At 44.9% G+C, this 18,885-nt stretch overlaps 1 long non-coding RNA gene across 1 annotated transcript; it reads left to right on the top strand.

Moving 5' to 3' along the window:
* Positions 1 to 11,445: 11,445 nt before the first annotated feature.
* On the top strand, positions 11,446 to 16,391 carry LOC308467800. Its single transcript, XR_013981294.1, has 2 exons — positions 11,446 to 11,935; positions 12,543 to 16,391. It is a non-coding gene; the product is annotated as an uncharacterized lncRNA (long non-coding RNA).
* Positions 16,392 to 18,885: the final 2,494 nt, after the last annotated feature.

Genomic DNA, 18,885 nt, shown 5'->3' with positions numbered 1-18,885 from the left:
TAGGTGGTACTTAACCCCAGTCAAGCTAGCAAAAATCTATCATTTGCCCGATAATAAATGTTGGAAATGTAAAGAAAATGAAGGTACCTTTTTCCACCTTTGGTGGACGTGCCCAAATATCAAGGCCTTCTGGGAAATGATATATAATGAACTAAAAAAGGTATTGAAATACACTTTTGTGAAGAAACCAGAGGCCTTCCTCTTGGGCATGGTCGGCCAATTGGTGCGAAGGGAAGACAGAAATTTTTTTATGTATGCGACAGCAGCAGCAAGAATACTCATTGGGAAATATTGGAAGACACAAGAATTGCCTACCCGAGAAGAATGGCAGATGAAAGTGATGGACTATATGGAACTGGCTGAGATGACCGGCAGAATTCGAGACCAGGAAGAAGGGTTGATGGAAGAAGACTGGAAAAAATTTAAAATATATCTTCAGAAATACTGTAATATAAAAGAATGTTAGAAAAAGGTTGGAAAAGAATATTAGGCCGTATTGGCAGATATGGTATAATGGAATAAGTAAAAATGAAGTGTAAAATGAGGATAGAGGAGGATTAAATATTTTCGAATGTTAAAATAAGTAAAAGAAAAGAAGGTTAGAAGGATTTGCTGGAGATACGATCTAAACTAGAATACAGAGCAGGGAGGTGAGAGGAAGTCATGGAAATAAGTAAAAGGGAAAAAGGTTGTAAAGGTCTAATTTGATTTTTGTTATTCTTTATTGTGATGCATGTTTATTCTTTGTTGAGTTTTTTTTCCCTTCTTTTTTATTGTCTGTTTTTTGTAACGTGTATGGTTTGTTTTTTCTTCTCTTTTTTGTAACTTTAAAACTGGAATAAATATTCTTAAAAAAAAAAAAATAGTGGAGACTAACGGCGGAGGGCTCTCTATTTGTCCTGGCCCGAGAGCTGGGCCCCTAAGGAGTTTCCCAAACTCCTGCACTGATTTGCCCAATGATAGCCTTTTTCGCATTTGGGGCATTTTTTGGAAGGTTTAGCCTTATTGGCATCACCATTCCAGGGGCTCTGCATTGTTTAGCAAAATGACCTGGGCGTTTGCAATTGAAGCAATTGCCTGTGGGCTTATTGCCAGCCTGGATGGCACCGGCAAGCAAAGACATCACGTGGCTCTGGCTGCCAACATCTGCACAGGTTTGAATCATATCGGCCAGGTCATATTTGGGGCGGTGTATGATTGACTGCAAAGCCTTCTTGCAATCGGTGTTTGCATTTTCAAAGGCCAATTTTTTCATCAATTCATTTTGAGCTGTAGGGTCATCAATCTGCCTGGTGATTGATGCTTTCAATCTGTCTATAAATTGATGGTAAGGCTCCGAATGTTGTTGCTTAATATTAACAAAGGAGCTCAGTGGTTGCCCTGAGACAGGGACTTTACGAAAGGCGCGTTGTACACAGGTCGCGATGCGGCTGAAATGTAAAGGTGTCAATTGCGCCTGGGCTGGTATATTATCATACAGACGAGCGCCAAAGAGTTGGTTGGCTGAATGCTGTGGATCAGCCAGGGCTACTGCGCTATGCTTAAATTCACTTTCAAAAACCACATACTGAGCAGGAGATAAAAGCATGCGCATCAAATCCTTCCAATCTTGAGGTAGCATTGTGTAACCATTTGCAATCCCCTCTTCATCCATCGTCTCTTCTTCCTGGTCTCGGGTTTTGTCAGTCCTTTCTATCCCATCCATCTACTCCATCAACCTTGTGACCTTGTATCCGAGGCTCTTAAGTCTTTTCCATGTCCCTTCCGCAGGTCTTCTTCATGTTTATACCTGTACTTTATCTTCTGCTGATCTTATTCTTAATTTCCTTCCTTTCTCTCGGGGAGACTCCAACTTGACAATATCTTTGTCCCTTCTCGAGAAGTCAGCCCATACTCCATAGTCGACACTGAAATCCATGTAATATTTAAAGGCATGTTTCAAAGGCCCTCCAAAGTTAAGGGCCCCCACAACTCCGAACTCCCCCCGGCCCAAAGCCAGACTCTAAAGGTCAAAACATCCCTGCATAGGGGGATCCATCCAGCCCCCCATCTCCAAGCCAAACAGAACTCCATCTCTTCAAATCTGACTTTTTCCAGGTTCATTCGTCAAATCCAACAACTCATGTTCCTGCTGGGCCGCAGCTCTCTCCATTTCTGCTACTTGAGGTTCAGCAACAACCTCCTCCTTTATCTGATCTGTCAAAGCACATTCCTGGATTAATTCCTGAGTGGGTTCTATATAGGTACGCACTGCCTGTCCAAAATTTCCGACCGCAACAGTCATCAAATCCATCTTCTCATGTAACTGTTCCAATAAAGCACTTGTCTTGCAAAGAGCAAGCACCAAAGCCTCCTCTAAGCACATTCTTATTCAAGGTCGAAGTCTGGTCCCACGATCTTTAATCTCTACAACTGCAAAGCTCCCCAGTTCGACTCTAATAACAGTTTCACAAGCTCCCTCTAGGGGAAACAATTTCTATTTGTATCCATCTTTTTTTTAAAAAAAGCAGATCTAGCAACAAAGTTTTCCTTTTTCGGATATTTTGTTCCTTTTAAATGCGAAAGGGAACAATGGAATCAATATGTTTCTCTTCTTTTGACTATCTGTCAAAAACGTTTGTCCACAGTCAATGAACTTCCCCAAAACGTCTGTCCTGACACCCCGCTCCCAGGTTCAAGACGGTGGAAATTTACCTTTCTTTACTCTCTCTTCTGCAGGTTTAGACAGTCTAAAAAAAGGTTCCCCCCTCTTCTCCTGCTTCCAAGGGGGGTTCAGTAATTTTAAATGATGAAAATTTAATCCTTTACAAACGACTTTCCAGACACTAGCTTGCCGTGTCTTTGCTTCAATCTATTTACAAAAGCGGAAGGCGGACTTCCTGTTTAGACCTTCCTGCTTCGGTGCCAAATTAAGAAATTTCATAGTTCAATTTTCCGTTCTACTCACGGGCAGTTGTTTAAAATCCAATTGTCCACAGGAAAAAGTCAGCGCTCTCTGGCAACAGCAATGCGGCTTCACTCCGTGAAAACAGCAGTCGATTCGAAGCACTGCGCCATTCACCCCACGTCGCTCCGGATCCCCGAAACCGGGTTTCCCCGTGAGTAGGGGAGGCGCAAAAGGTGCCAGCTGAATCCCACGTCCACAGGCTTCTCCCGCCTGTGGTTTTTAGTGGGTCTCCGCCTCGCCGCGGCGGTCTAGACCCTAATTCTCACGGAGCGGATTCCTCCCGATCAGAGGAAATCCGCCATTGCCAGAGGCGCTAACCCGGAAGTCCCGGTGCGGTTAACGGAATGGGGATATTGAGAAAGAAGAGACTTGGAATTAGAAGGTTAGGATTTCAGGGTTAGATGGCTTGGATATTTGTGGTAGATAAAGTCAGAGTAAATGCGCACCTTGAGAACCACTGTATTAGACGTGCGTGGCATATTAAGAATCTGAAAATAGATATAAAGTTAGTTTATACACAAAGACTCTTTTTTGGGTTTCACCAGAAGACACTTTTTATAGACAAAAGGGTGACAGATAAAGAGAAATGGTTAATCTATTGAGAGTTCTTAAAGTGGAAACGGGGAGATTGTAAAATTTAAACAAGGGGTTTCTCTTTTACACTTAATAAAAGAGGGTTGGGGTGTTGTTTATGGGTTCTTTTTCCGGGGGGGGGGGGGTTGCTGTTGCTGATGATAATTTTTTATCTCTTTAGTTTGGATTATATGATTTACATGGAATCTTATTATTTATGTGGATTTTCTTTTTCAATTTCGTTGTGTACTTTTTGATATATTGTTCATTGTTTACGACTAGTTTTGTTATGTTTGCAGTTATATATTTATTTATTTTTGGTAAGCTGCTTTGCACATGGTTTGAAATTTGGAAAGGCAACATACAAATAAATAAATGATTGATTGACTGATTGAGAGATTCTAGTTGGAAATGAAGACTTGGGGTATGGAAGAGTGGAAGACGGGTTTTGAGATACAATTGTGCACATCATGTGATATCAAAAATGTACAAACTTTTGTTGAAATCCTAAATGGAAGAGGAACAGACTAAAAAGTGCATGATTAAAGGGGCAAGATTTTCTCTTTTTTTGGTTATATTGTACAGTTGGAATAGTGGTAACATATGTGGACTAAAGAGTTAAAATATACATTGAGTTATGACTTAAAATAGACTTTTAAATATATATATATATATTTAAGTATTGTTGGTATCTAACTCCCGAGAAGTTATTTAGAATACATGAAAACATAACACATATTTGTTGGAAATGTCAAGAAGATGAAGGTACTTTTTCTCGTGCTTGGTGGACATGTGAAATAGCTTAAAACATATGAGATACAAATACATACATTGTTTTTGAAGGTTCCTATTCAACTGTTGGGACTTACCGATATACAGAAAGTCTTTCCTGACCATAGCGCTGCAGCAGCTCCCAGCCAAGTGCTAGGAAATGTTCCCCAGCAGATGCCATGCTAGGAGGTGCTGCACCGCTGGGTTTTTCAAGTATTCAGAGAAATTGTGGATTTTAGGACTTAGAAATGGGTCAGTAGCTTCATTTGGCACTGCCAGAAAAGACTGCCCCTTCAAATTCTGTTTCTGTTTAGGCTGGGTGTTCATCAGTATGCGGATGATACCCAGCTGTACCTCTCCTTCAAATCAGAACCAGTGAAGGCATTGACGGTCCTGTGTGAGTGTCTGGAAGCGGTTGGAGGATGGATGGCGACTAACAGATTGAAACTGAATCCTGACATGACAGAAGTACTGTTTTGGGGGGACAGGAGGCGGGCAGGTGTGGAGGATTCCCTTTTCCTGAACGGGGTAACTGTGCCCCTGAAGAACCAGGTGCGCAGCCTGGGAGTCATTTTGGACTCACAGCTGTCCATGGAGGCACAGGACAAATCCGTGTCCAGGGCAGCTGTTTACCTGCCTGCGGACTGCCTCGCCAGAGTGGTGCATGCTCTGGTTATCTCCTGCTTGGACTACTGCAATGCGCTCTACATGGGGTTACCTTTGAAGGTGACCCAGAAATTACAACTAATCCAGAACGCAGCAGCCAGACTGGTGACTGGGAGCGCCCACCGAGACCATATAACATCGGTCTTGAAAGACCTACATTGGCTCCCAGTACGTTTCCGAGCACAATTCAAAGTGTTGGTGCTGACCTTTAAAGCCCTAAACGGCCTCGGTCCAGTATATCTGAAGGAGCGTCTCCACCCCCATCGTTCTGCCCAGACACTGAGGTCCAGCACCAAGGGCCTTCTGGCAGTTCCCTCACTGCGAGAAGCCAAGTTACAGGGAACCAGGCAGAGGGCCTTTTTGGTAGTTACGCCAGCCCTGTGGAATGCCCTCCCACCAGATGTCAAAGAGAACAACAACTACCAGACTTTTAGAAGACATCTGAAGGCAGCCCTGTTTATGGAAGCTTTTAATGTTTGATGTATCACAGTATTTTAATATTTTTTTGGAAGCCGCCCAGATAATAAATAATAAATTTATTAATAAATAAAGTATTATTATTATTATTATTATTATTATTATTATTATTATTATTATCATTACTACAATAATTTAATAATAATATTTTTTTGTTATTTCTGCCCCGCCCATCTGGCTGGGTTTCCCTTGCCACTCTGGGCGGCTTCCAGCAAAAGATTAAAAATACATTAAAACATCAGTCATTAAAAGCTTCCCTAAACAGGGCTGCCTTCAGATGTCTTCTAAATGTCATATAGTTGTTTATTTCTTTGGCATCTGGTGGGAGGGCGTTCCACAGGGCGGGCGCCACTACCGAGAAGCCCTCTGCCTGGTTCCCTGTAACTTCGCTTCTCGCAATGAGGGAACCACCAGAAGGCCCTCAGCGCTGGACCTCAGTGTCCGGCCTGACCGATGGGGCTGTATTGAAGCACAATAGGGGGTGGCATAGGGACTTTGCGCAGGTGATCGATGGTCAAGAAAAGGCAACCTTTGTGCTGTTTTATGTCAGGAGTTGGGAATTCTAGAAGTAGTACTCCTTTTTGCGCGTTCTTACTTCCTGTACTGCTTGAATGGAAGAGGAAAACTTCACTTACTAATTAATTATGTTAAGCGAGGCAAATGTTAGGTCAGGAAGCTCAGCGCAATATACCTGAAAGAGCATCTCCACCCCCATCCTTCAGCCCGGAGGTCCTCCTCCGAGGGTCTTCTGGTCGTTCCCTCCCCGCGAGAAGCGAGGTTGCAGGGAACCAGGCAGAGGGAGGGCCTTCTCGGTGGTGGCAGCCTCTCTGTGGAACGCCCTCCCTACAGGTGACAAGGAGATGAGCAACTATAAAACCTCTGAAGGCAGCTCTTTATAGGGAGGCTTTTAATGTTTGTTGTTTTATTATGTTTTTATGTGTGTTGGAAGCCGCCCAGAGAGGCTGGGGAAACCCAGTGAGGTGGGTGGGGTACAAATGACACAATTACATTTATAGCCCCCATTTCCTGCAAGGAGGTCCAGTTGGTGTGCAGAGTTCTCCCCCCCCCCCCATTTTATCCTCACAACAACCCTTTGAGGTAGGTTAGGCTGAGCGTGAGTGCCTGGCCCAGGGTCACCCAGTGAGCTTCAGGGCTGAGTTTGAATGCCTGCCCCCAGCATTCCTCCTCTGCAAGGCCTGCCTCCTCCCATGGCAAAGTCTGCTCACACACTCTCAAGCCCCCATGGATGGCTGAGGCAGGTAAGGTTGTCTGTGTTATCTTAATGGGCACAGACTTTGATAAATAGCATCCTAGCCATAGGCTAATTTTGTGGAGTTTAAAGCTAAGCATACAAGTTCTCAAAGCATGCTTTGAAATCCATATGAACTCTAGTATGCTGTCAGGGGAAGAGGGAGGGGGAAGAGGAAGGATGTGGTTGGCTGAAATGAAGTCCGATCCTGTACAGATAAATCACTAGTGGAAGCGCCAACAGAAACGTGTACAGATTCCACACGATCATGAGGAAGCCTGAATCTGGGCAGGACCTTCTCTCGTTGCCTGTCATTTGTGGCTGCTCCACCCAGGTCTGAGACACCTTCCGGAGTGAAACAGTGATGGGGGGGGCGGGGGAGGCAAGAGGATGGAGCCGTCTAAACCCCTCAGCGGGTACTTTGAAAACAGACTCCTTTTGTCTGGATCTTCCCCACGCAAAGATGGGTCTGTATGCATTTTGAGCAAAGGAGGAGGGTCTGTGGAACTGCCCACCACTGCGGTGTACTGTTCCCAGGATATTTATATATATATATATATATATATATATATATATATATATATATATTCAAAGTTATAACAAGACATATCCAAAAACATATCCTTATTCCCCCCCATTTTTCCTCCCTCCCCCCTCCCCCTCCCCCCCAGAACCCCACCCCCATCCCACCTCCCGACTTCCCTCAGTTCCAGTCTTTGGTTTCTCTAATATTGCTATTTTCTGCATGTTACAATGTTGTATAGATCCTCAAACTGTATAGCTGATTATTATCATTAAAAAAAATAATTGGATGTTTATTCAAAACCTGCCAAGGAGTCCAATTCACTTTGTTGCGTCTTCAGAGACTTTGTGAAAGTTTCCCATTCATCCTTAAAGTCATAGTTATCATTGTCCTGTAGCTTATATGTCAATTTTGCCAGTTCTGCATAGTCCATCAACTTTTCTGGCCATGATTCTTTAGTTGGGGTTTCTTCAGTCTTCCATCCTTGTGCAACCAGAACTCTCGCGGCCGTTGTCGCATACATGAAGATGTTTTTCAACTTTTTTGGCAGATTTTTCCCTACAACCCCCAACAAAAATGCCTCGGGTTTTTAAACAAATGTTAAATGGGACATTTTCTTCAATTCATTGTATATCATTTCCCAAAATGTTTTAATTACCTTACAATCTCACCACATATGATAAAATGTTCCCTCTTTTTCCTTACACTTCCAACATATATTTGAACTAGTTTTGTACATTTTCCCTAACTGCACTGGTGTTGTATACCATCTGTACATCATCTTCATGTAGTTCTTCATGTACTGTTCCCAGGAGAGGTAAAGATCATTCAACAGTTTTCAAATCGAAAAACGGTGTTTCATTTTGAGACCCTTTGTAACACCATCCAGTTCATTTAACCACAACCTACGACCCTTGAGGTTTTTACTGAAGCAAAAGGATTGATTCCATCCCTGTATCAAACAGCTGTGATTTGAGGATCGTCTGTTTCATAGCAGCTCCTGTGCCCCTTCCCTCTGCTGCATTTGGCATGGAATTGCCGGTGATTTCCCCAGGAGTAAAAAGGCCTACCTACTCTGGGCTTATTCTTGGGAATTACTTTGCAACAAAGAACAAAGCTTTTCGTCTTCTGTTTCTTTTCATTTTTATGTTTTCAAAATGCTTGATATCTGACACTGATTTCTGTATATTGTGTTTTCTTTGTTTTTCAAGCTTTCATAAAAAATAGCCTTTGAAACCAGCTGGTACAGTGGTCAGAAGACTTGCCTTCGTGTCCACAGAATGGAGAAGAAAAGTTCACCCAACGAATCCCTGGGTGCGACCCCAGAGACCTCCGGCTCCCACCTGGCTGAGCCTTCTCATTGCCAGCTCACTTCGATGCCCTCTGTTCCCAGAGATACCACTGGAAGAGCTGCTTCCCTTAGCCAGGAAGCGTCGGGGTCCCAGCAGCCTTCCCAGCAGGCCTCCCACATTTCCTCCTCCTTGGGCAGTGCTCCATGGCTGGTCCCCGAGCAGCTTTCCAAAGAAAGGCCCCATGGCACTGGTCAAAATGCTTCCCTCCCATCTCTGGATGAGGTTTCTTCTTCCCAGTGCACCACCCACGGAACGGGTCACCAGCGTGCAGCTACGTTCTCTAGCCTGCAGTCTGGGAGTAGGAAAAGTATGATCAGCTTTGAGGGCATCTCCTTTGAGAGTGCTCTCCAGGGGACCCAGGCTGTTTCCTCTACCTCTAAGTCTCCAGACGGGTCTGTCCCAGCTCCGAGCACAGCTGATCTGGCTAAAGGCGGCCAGGGGCAAGGCCAGGTAAGTCCAGATTGAGAGGTAGGGAAAGGGCTTTGAGGCTGTAATGCCCTCCTTGAGTCTCTCCAGCTGGTTTGGACAACTGCCCCCATCCCTGCCACCTGGCCATACCGCCTGGGCCTGGTGAGAGATGGAGCCCCAGAACACCTGGAGTGCACCAGGCTGGGGAAGGATGTCGTGAGGTGGAAGGCAAAAGGAAGGCAGACAGCCCATCCCGGGGTCGGTCCTTTTCCTCCTGCGTGCCACATTTCCGAAAGGCAGCTTCTAGCTTAATGGCTCACCTGAGCCGCCATCCTTTAAACTGGGGAAGCAGCAGCGGCTCATCAGAACTCACAAGTTAGGAAGTCCTATGTTATAGTCCCCATCTTCTTGTTATGTCCTGTTGGTGGGGAGAATCGTGCCGTTTTCCTGTGGGTGGGCAGCCAGCCAGCAGCAGGCTGGCAGGTGGGCCCAGGGAAATGGCTTTGTTGGGGGAGCCTCAGAACTCGTCCTCTGCATGTTTGTTCCCTGTTGCCCCAAAGTGGGAACTGTCTTGCAATTCAGGCTTGTGGCACACAGGTAGAGAAGGGGAGCCATTTGTCTCTTCAGATGCCTGGGAGAAGAGAGCAGTGGGTGGGGGCAGCCTCTGCTCCCCCTTCTAGAAAGGAGGCCTTTGCCAACATGGGTGCAATTCTGCTCTATGTGGGGAAAGTGTTTATCCATCATGGATTTGGGGGGATGCTGCTGCCAGCCAATATGGGCTTTGAGGGATTTTTTTTTTACTGTAGGCCTGTTTATTCTGCTGCATTTCAGTGTTTGCCTATTTTCTGACCTAGTTGTAAAGTACCTTAAGATTCCCACATAATAGGTTGCAGGTAAATACTCTAAAAATAAGAACTCCCCCCTCATTATGTCACAAAGTCAATTGACACAGAGCCTAAAATAATGCCAACGAGCTCTTCTACCTGGAAGTGCAACATCAGCCCTTCAGCACATCAGCATGATGTGCAGTTGTCACACGGCTACGACTCATAAGCCATGAATGCAGGTCTGAATAGTGCTCCTTTGGAAACCCCCACCCTCCATGCAGAAAAAGAGCATCTGCCCCTGAAATCCTTTCAGTATAAAGTGTATGAATGACAGGCAGCTAAAAAAATTGTCTCCTCGGCTATTTGGCTCATGTGTCTCATAGAACAGAATCCGTGGACGAAAACAGCATTGCCAGGAATGTGAGCCGACTTTAATCCAGCCTGCCGTGAAATATCTCAGAAGTGAAGCAGGAGAAAGATGCCCAGTTTATTTTATTTTTTTTAAAATGATATTTATTAAAATTTCAAAAGAAAAAGATCACATTAATAAGAAAATTAACAATAAAAAGGAAAAATACAAAATTCAAAATACAAAAAAGAAAAAACAGTTAAAAACAATTCCATCTTTTCATCACTTCTTTTACATTTACTTGTTTCCCGGACCTCCTCATACCTCCCTCTTTTGTGTTCTAATTCAATTTGTTAGTCCAGCAATTCCTTCCCCTCCTTTTTAATCCTGATCTTTAATCTTGATATATTATAACATTAAATTTTTAAATATTAAAAACCAATTTTTCCATATTCTTTTATACCATTACCTCTAGAAACCGCTTAACTTCAATCCGTCATCATTCTAACATTCATTAATTTTGCAATATTTCTGCAAGTAATCTTTAAATTTCTTCCAATCTTCTTCCACTGACTCTTCTCCCTGGTCTCGGATTCTGCCAGTCATTTCTGCCAATTCCGAAAGATGCCCAGTTTATGGCGGTGAGCTGACTTGGTTTTGATTAGGAGGGTGTGCGCTGCAGGGGACTAGTCTCCTTATGTGAATAGGCTGGACTACAAAATCTCTGGCTGCTCTTATATTCTTTTCCTGCAAGGCTGCAGTTAGGTTAGTGAGTGGCAGGCTATTGCCTATCTTGTGTATCAGCAGTACTGTAGAGTTAGGCCAGATGGCAAATCCTGATAGTTGGGGTCGGGATGCATATGGAATGGGTTGGGGAAAGAGGGGTGGCCACTTCCAATCTACCAGGAAGCATTTTTCTGCTGGAGAAACAGCTTGCACCAGCAGAGGGAAGCAGCACTCCACAGAAAACCTCTCTGTCATACAAGGAGATTCTTGGGCTGGGAGGGGGCTGGAAGTGACCATATTCCAGATGAGGGGGAGCATGAAGCCAGGCTCTGGGCTTTCGTTTCGTGTTGGAATGGAGATGTAAAATCACTTCTTTTGTATTCAGGTCAGGACAAGAGACCCACACCTGGGAGCTTGACGGCAACTGAAGGGATCTATGGTGATCCAGGGCAAGCTGCACTTGCTGCTCAGGTAAGGCCAGAAGGAGGCTTACCAGGCGTCCCCGGTTGCCAGGGACAGTCCCCGGATTCAGCAATCTGTCCCCGGCAGAAATTTGTCCCCGGAATGTCCCCGGATTTGTTAGGGTGTGAAACCTAAGACGCTGGCAAGTTAGCAATGTCATGTGACTTTAAGTAGTCAAGCTCGTTAAGTTGTTAAGTTGCTCAGTATATAAAGAGTGTTTGTTTTCTCTGCCTGTGGGGCGTGAAGCAAAAATGTCTGAAAGCTCCGGAGGTATTTCTGTTATCTTTCTGCAATAAACCTGTCTTTGGAAAGACAGGCTTCCCTGTGTCGTTATTTCTTTGCTGCTGAGACTCTGAAGCTTGTACTGCAACAAGAATCTCTGCACTGGACTTAATTAATACTCTGCAAAGAGAGCTGTTGCTGGTGGCGCAGCGGAAGCGTTTACTGGACCAGTACACAAACTCTCTTAGGTTATGGATCCTTCTACGTTTCTACAGCTGTATTGTGTGCAGAGAAAGTGAAAGCAGCTTTCGGATGAGAGAAGACCGGCTTGGTCGTAAATCCAGCTCTTAAAGGCTTCAGAGGAGGCTGGAGGCGTCTGAAAAGTGAGTAAAACAAATCCCAAGGGGAAAAAGAAGAAAGGGCACACAGAGGGAGTAGCAGCAGACCCCAAGAATGGCAGTGGAAAATTTCCAGGTTCCCTTTACAAAGTTGAACTCTGCTAATTACGTGCAGTGGTCTAAGAGGGCTCAAGTCTGGTTGGAAGCCAAAGAAGTGTGGGCTGACTATGTCCAGAGGCGAAAGCCATTTGTGGCTGTTGCAGCAGATGCCACAGCAGAGCAACAGGCTGCTGCACATGCTCAGAATAGGGAACATGATAAAATGGACACTAAAGCTAGATGCATGTTGATGGTATCGATAGACGATTCCCAATTACCTCATGTGGAAAATTTAAGGTCTGCATTTGAAATTTGGGAAGCTCTTAGGCGAATTCACCATAGAGCCACGCCCGGAGAGAAGGTGAACATTATACGTGCTTTGTATGAGTTGAAACTGAAGCCAGGGGATAGTGTGGTTGAACACACGTCACAGATGACTGAGTATTTCAACCGACTGTCATCTTTAGGTGTGAATTTTCCTGAAAATATTAAAGTTTATACTCTGCTTAGCAGCCTGCATGCAGGGTTTGAAAACTTCGTACTAACTTTACAGGTTTTGCCAGAGGACCAGCTGAATATGAATTATGTGACTGGTAGATTGTGTGAGCAAGAATATCAACATCATCGAAAACGTATTGATAATTCAAATACCCCAAGGGTTGGATGTTCAGATAATTCCCAGCGTGGGGAAACTAGCAGGCAGAGCTGTAAGGAAGCCTCACAAGTGTCTGCTATGGCCAGCAAGTCATGTTTTCGATGTGGCAGCAGGTTTCATTTGATAGCAAAGTGTCCAGAAAAGCAACAGGAATTTCAACAGTCCAGGGCCAGTTTCCGGAGCTACAGGGGAAGACGACGTGAGAACTACAAGAATCAACGATCCAGAGGGGGAGCAGGTGCTGATAAGGGACTATCTGCAATGGCAGCACAAAAGAGTCCTAAAAGGAGCCAACAAACCTTGAAGTGGATAATTGACAGTGGAGCAAGTCACAGTTTAGTTCCAGCGACATCTAGTGGCCGCTTGATGAACTGCAAGACATTGCCAGTTGCAAAAACCGTGACTATAGCAGACAATAGTAAACGAGAAATGAACCTTAAAGGCACAATTTATGTTAACTGTTTGCAAACTAACCTTCCTGTTTTTGTTCTTCCAGGAATGAAGAATGGACTTTTGAGTGTGTCATGCCTGGTAAAAAGTGGTTTTAAGGTTGAGTTTGAAAATGATGTGTGCACCATTTCGAAACAGGGGAAGGAGCTAGTTAAAATTCCCTGTGAGGATGGGCTTTTTGTTTTGGATGAAGAGCAGTTAGCAGCAGGTAGATGTTCAACAGGTGAAGCGCAAGCTAAGTGTGTAAATAAGGCTCCTCTTACAGGTTGTGCACATCTACTACACAGAAGGTTAGCTCATATATGCTTTAAGTATGTAAGCAAGATGCCAGATTTAGCTGAGGAGTGTAACATTAAACCCTGTCCAAATTTTCTGGATTGTTGTGCTTGTAAACATGCTAAGGTTAAGACATGTAACTATCCTAGATCTGATAGAGTAAGCAAGAAACCCTTTGAACTTGTGCACACAGACGTGTGTGGCCCTATGCCAGTCAAATCGCTTGGAGGTGCGAGATTTATGCAAATTTTGGTGGATGATTTTTCAAGGGCTAGTTGGGTTTTCTTTCTGAAAGAAAAATCACAAGCAGCTTCCATCCTGATGGATTGGATTGAAGAAGTCGAATGTAAATTTGACACCAGGGTACGTAAAATACAATCAGATCGTGGTGGGGAATATGTGAACCACACGCTGGAGACGTGGTTAAAAAGGAAAGGTATAGTTCATAGACTTACCAATCCCTATTCACCACAGGAGAATGCAGTTGCTGAAAGAAAATTTCGAACATTACAGGAAGCCATTGCTGCTTTGCTGTTTGATTCTGGACTTCCACAGCGTTTTTGGGCTGAGGCTGCACTGTATGCGAATTATACTTTTAACAGAGTGTACAATAGCACAGTAGGCAACACTCCTTACTTCATGCTATTTGGGAAAAAACCAAAAATTGATCATCTAAGAGTTTTTGGATGTCGTGCTTATGTGCTGGTGCCTAGGGCACAACGTAGGAAAGGCGATCCTAGGTCTAAAGAAATGTTTTTCTGTGGTTATCAAGCAAACACAAAAGGTTGGAGATTTGTGAATGTAGAAGGCAATCAAACGAAAATCACAATCAGCAGAAGTGCAGAATTTTGTGAACAGGATGGTTGGAATAAAATTCATGGAAATCCTGACATACTATTTGATGTGGTGAACAGCAATGAAACTCAGGCCCCAGGGCAGGTATTAGTTCCAGAACAGACTGAGGAATTTGAGTCTGAGGATAAGGGTGAGAAATCGCCTAGTTCACCCAAGTCTGTAAAGTCAGAATCTTCTAGTTCTAAAAGTTCACCTGTACAGCAAGAGAGACGTGTAAAGTCAGAATCAGAAAGTTCTACAACTACTAGTGACAAACAGGTGACGACTAGTGATTCTGGGTCAGAGGGGGAAACTGAAGGAACATCGCAGGAACTGTTAAGGCGTTCTAAGCGTACCAACAAAGGTAAACCTCCTGAAAGGTACCAAGCTATTAGTGTTTGGGCTGGTTTGGCAAATTGCGAACCTGAAAGTTTTGAGGAGGTTGAACAATTACCCCAGGAGGAGGCCAGTAGGTGGCGTGAGGCCATGCAAAAGGAGTTGAATTCTATGAAAGAACTGGGTGTGTTTTCCATCACCAAACTGCCAGAAGGTACCAAAGCAGTAAGTTGTAGGTGGGTGTACAGGATAAAGACAACAGCGATGGGGAAACCAGAGTACAAAGCAAGGCTTGTAGCTCGAGGTTTTACGCAAAGAAAGGGGTTACATTATTCCGAAGTCTATGCACCCACTTCAAGGAGTGAAACCCTACGGGCACTATTAGCAGTTGCTGCTCAGAAAGGGTTCAAAGTGAATCAATTTGATGTCTCTACAGCTTATCTTCATTCAGACTTGGCTGAAGAGCTCTATATGGAGCTACCGCCAGGATTGAAAGTTGGTAAATCAAATCAGGTATGGAAACTACATAAATCTATTTATGGACTCAAGCAATCTGCTCATAATTGGAATGAATGTTTGAATGACGTTTTGGTAGGCATTGGTTTTAGCAGGAGCAAGGCTGACAATTGCTTATATTTCAGAAGTTCAGGAGATGCTCAAGAATCTTTGCTTGTTTATGTAGATGACCTGATTTATACTTCAAAGACACAAGAACAAGTAAAAAAACTAGCCAAAGAGTTAAATAAACACTTCAAAGTTAAGAATCTTGGTGATGTGAAGGTCTATCTTGGTGTTCAGATAGATAGGACCAAAAATGGCAGTTTTCTACTGAATCAAAAAGGCAAGATATTGCAAATGTTGAAAAAGTTTAACATGACGGAGTGTGCAGGTGTTAGAACACCAATGGAAATGGGTTTTGTAAAAGACAATGAGTTCAAGGATAGTGCTGAATTCAAGCGTGCTGAAATCTTTCAGTCAGCACTGGGAAGCTTACTTCATCTTTCGCAATGGAGTAGACCAGATATTGCTTACGCTGTTAACTTACTCAGCAGAGAAGCTTCGAAACCTAGTGTAAATGCATGGAAAGGAATTCAAAGAGTGTTAAGATATTTACAATACACCAAAGATTTTTGCCTTGAATTGTTTTCGGAAGGACAAGCACAGATTACTTGTTGGGCAGATAGTGATTGGGCAAATTTAAAGGATAGAAAATCAGTGTCTGGCTGTGTAATAAAATTTGGTAACTCTCTGATTGGGTGGAGATCCAAGAAACAGAACCTAATTGCTTTGTCGTCAACAGAAGCTGAGTTCTGTGCCTTATCTGAGTTATGTAGAGATCTAGAATTTTACAAATGCTTGGCACAAGAGATGTATGAAAAGGCCATCACTCCAATCACTGTATGGGGTGATAATCAACCGTGTCTTAAGTTAGCACAAAATGGGCAGTTTAAAGGTCGTACAAAACATTTGGATATCCGCTTTCAAAATGTTTGTCAAACGGTAAAAGCAGGAATTGTTAAATTAAATTACTGTCCCAGTCATGAAAATCAAGCTGATGGTTTTACAAAACCACTTGGGTTTCAGCGGCATGAAAACTTTTGTGAAGAAATGGGTCTGAAGTAATTTTGTTTTTTTGTATTGCCAGCGAGAGGGGGTGTTAGGGTGTGAAACCTAAGACGCTGGCAAGTTAGCAATGTCATGTGACTTTAAGTAGTCAAGCTCGTTAAGTTGTTAAGTTGCTCAGTATATAAAGAGTGTTTGTTTTCTCTGCCTGTGGGGCGTGAAGCAAAAATGTCTGAAAGCTCCGGAGGTATTTCTGTTATCTTTCTGCAATAAACCTGTCTTTGGAAAGACAGGCTTCCCTGTGTCGTTATTTCTTTGCTGCTGAGACTCTGAAGCTTGTACTGCAACAAGAATCTCTGCACTGGACTTAATTAATACTCTGCAAAGAGAGCTGTTGCTGGTGGCGCAGCGGAAGCGTTTACTGGACCAGTACACAAACTCTCTTAGGATTTAATTAATGTCCCCGGAATTACGCCTGGGGACTTCCTGCGCTGCAACATGGCTGACGCCATGACAGCAAGCAGCATCGGAGGTCCGGACTACATCCGGGGACATTAATTAAATCCGGGGAAATTCCAGCCAGTTCCAGCCAGCCAATCCGCTGGCTGGGGGGGGGGTGTGCCCCGACCTTGCTGCAGCCGCCGCCACTGAGGAGAGGGAGAGCCCGACCCGAGAGAGCAGACCCAGAGGAAGATATGTCTGCTTTAACGCCTCATTGCTGAGCAAAAAACAGCGTTCTTGGTCGTTCTTGTGGGGTACACCCCTCCCCCTTTTTCTCCAGCTGGACGGCTTGTCTTTGTTTTTGTTTTTTAAAAAAATAATTTTTATTAAGGTTCCAATCAAAAATTGAACAACAAAGAAAAAAAAAGAAAACCATAAAAAAGATACACAAATACACAATACAAATCTCAAAAAATAAAAAAATAAAAAAATAAAAAGAAACACGAAAAGCAAGAATCAACAATAAAAAGAAACATAACAGTTAAAAACAATATCTCTTTTCCATTTCCGTTTTTAAATTTACTTATTTTCTGGACTTCCTCATACCTCCCTCTTTTGTATTCCAATCCAAATTGTTTATCCAGCAATTTCTTTTCCACTTTTTTAATCCCAATCTTTAATTTTAATATAATATATAACTTCAACTTCTTGAAACCTAATCTTGATCTTAATGTAATATAGCATTAAAATTTTACCTCTTATGTCAAATTTCCATTTCCTTAAACATCTTTAATCTTAATCTTTAATCTAATCTATCATTAACTTTAACCTGTACAGCTGGAAACCGCTTATTTTCAGTCCAACATCACTCTAACATTCTTTAATTTTACAATGTTTCTGAAGATAGTCTTTGAATTTCATCCAATCTTCCTCCACCGACTCTTCTCCCTGGTCACGGATTCTGCCAGTCATTTCCGCCAGTTCCATATACAGTGGTGCCTCGCAAGACGAAATTAATTCGTTCCGCAAGTTTTTTCTTCTTGCGAGTTTTTCGTCTTGCGATGCACAGTTTCCCATAGGAATGCATTGAAAATCAATTAATGCGTTCCTAGGGAAACCGCTTGCCAGGCTGGCAGTGCGGAGAAGGGCTTTTCTCCCCACCGCAAGCCTTCAGGACAGGTACGGGAATAGAGGGGAAGGCGCGCAGCGCTTTCCCTCTGTTCCCGGGGCTTGCGTGGGAGGAGGGTTTTTCCTCCCCACCGCCAACATTCAGAACAGCATTCTGAATGTTGGCGGTAGGAAGGAAAACCCTCCTCCCACCCCAAGTCTTCAGGAAAGCCATCCGATGCCGGGCGGCGGGAGAACGTGTCCCCCCCCCGGCATCGGAGCTTTGTTCCGATGCCGGGCGGGGGGGGAGGAGGCGTTCCCCCCCCGCCCGGCATCGGAGCTTCGTTCTGATGCCGGGCGGCGGGAGGAGGCATGTCCCCCCCCCGCCCGGCATCGGAGCTTCGTTCCGATGCCGGGCGGGGGGAGGAGGCGTTCCCCCCCCGCCCGGCATCGGAGCTTCGTTCCGATGCCGGGCGGGGGGGAGGAGGCGTTCCCCCCCCGCCCGGCATCGGAGCTTCGTTCCGATGCCGGGCGGGGGGGGAGGAGGCGTTCCCCCCCCGCCCGGCATCGGAACGAAGCTCCGATGCCGGGCGGCGGGAGGAGGCGTTTCCCCCCCCCCGCCCGGCATCGGAACGAAGCTCCGATGCCGGGCGGGGGGAGGAGGCGTTCCCCCCCGGCATCGGAGCTTCGTTCCGATGCCGGGCGGGGGGGAGGAGGCGTTCCCCCCCCCGGCATCGGAGCTTCGTTCCGATGCCGGGCGGCGGGAGGAGGCCTTCCCCCCCCCGCCCGGCATCGGAGCTTCGTTCCGATGCCGGGCGGGGGGGGAGGAGGAAGCGTTCCCTCCCCGCCCGGCATCGGAGCTTCGTTCCGATGCCGGGCGGGGGGAGGAGGTCCGAGGACAGTGGGGAAGACGCGCTGCGCTTCCCCGCTGTCCCGGAGATTTCCCTATGGGCTTTCGTCTTGCGAAGCAAGCCCATAGGGAAATTCGTTTTGCGAAGCGCCTCCAAAACGGAAAACCCTTTCGTCTAGCGGGTTTTCCGTCTTGCGAGGCGTTCGTCTTGCGGGGTACCACTGTAGTCCATAAGTTTCATCTGCCATTCCTCCAGCGTGGGAAGTTCTTGTGTCTTCCAATACTTTGTGATGAGTATTCTTGCTGCTGTTGTTGCATACATAAAGAAAGTTCTATCCTTTTTTAACACCATTTGGCCGACTATGCCCAGGAGAAAGGCCTCTG

The sequence above is a fragment of the Podarcis pityusensis genome (assembly GCF_964106645.2).
Source record: "Podarcis pityusensis genome assembly, chromosome: W".
NCBI classification, from domain to species: Eukaryota; Metazoa; Chordata; class Lepidosauria; order Squamata; family Lacertidae; genus Podarcis; species Podarcis pityusensis.
Note: the sequence above shows the minus strand (reverse complement) of the source record. Positions and strands in the feature narration are given on the sequence as shown.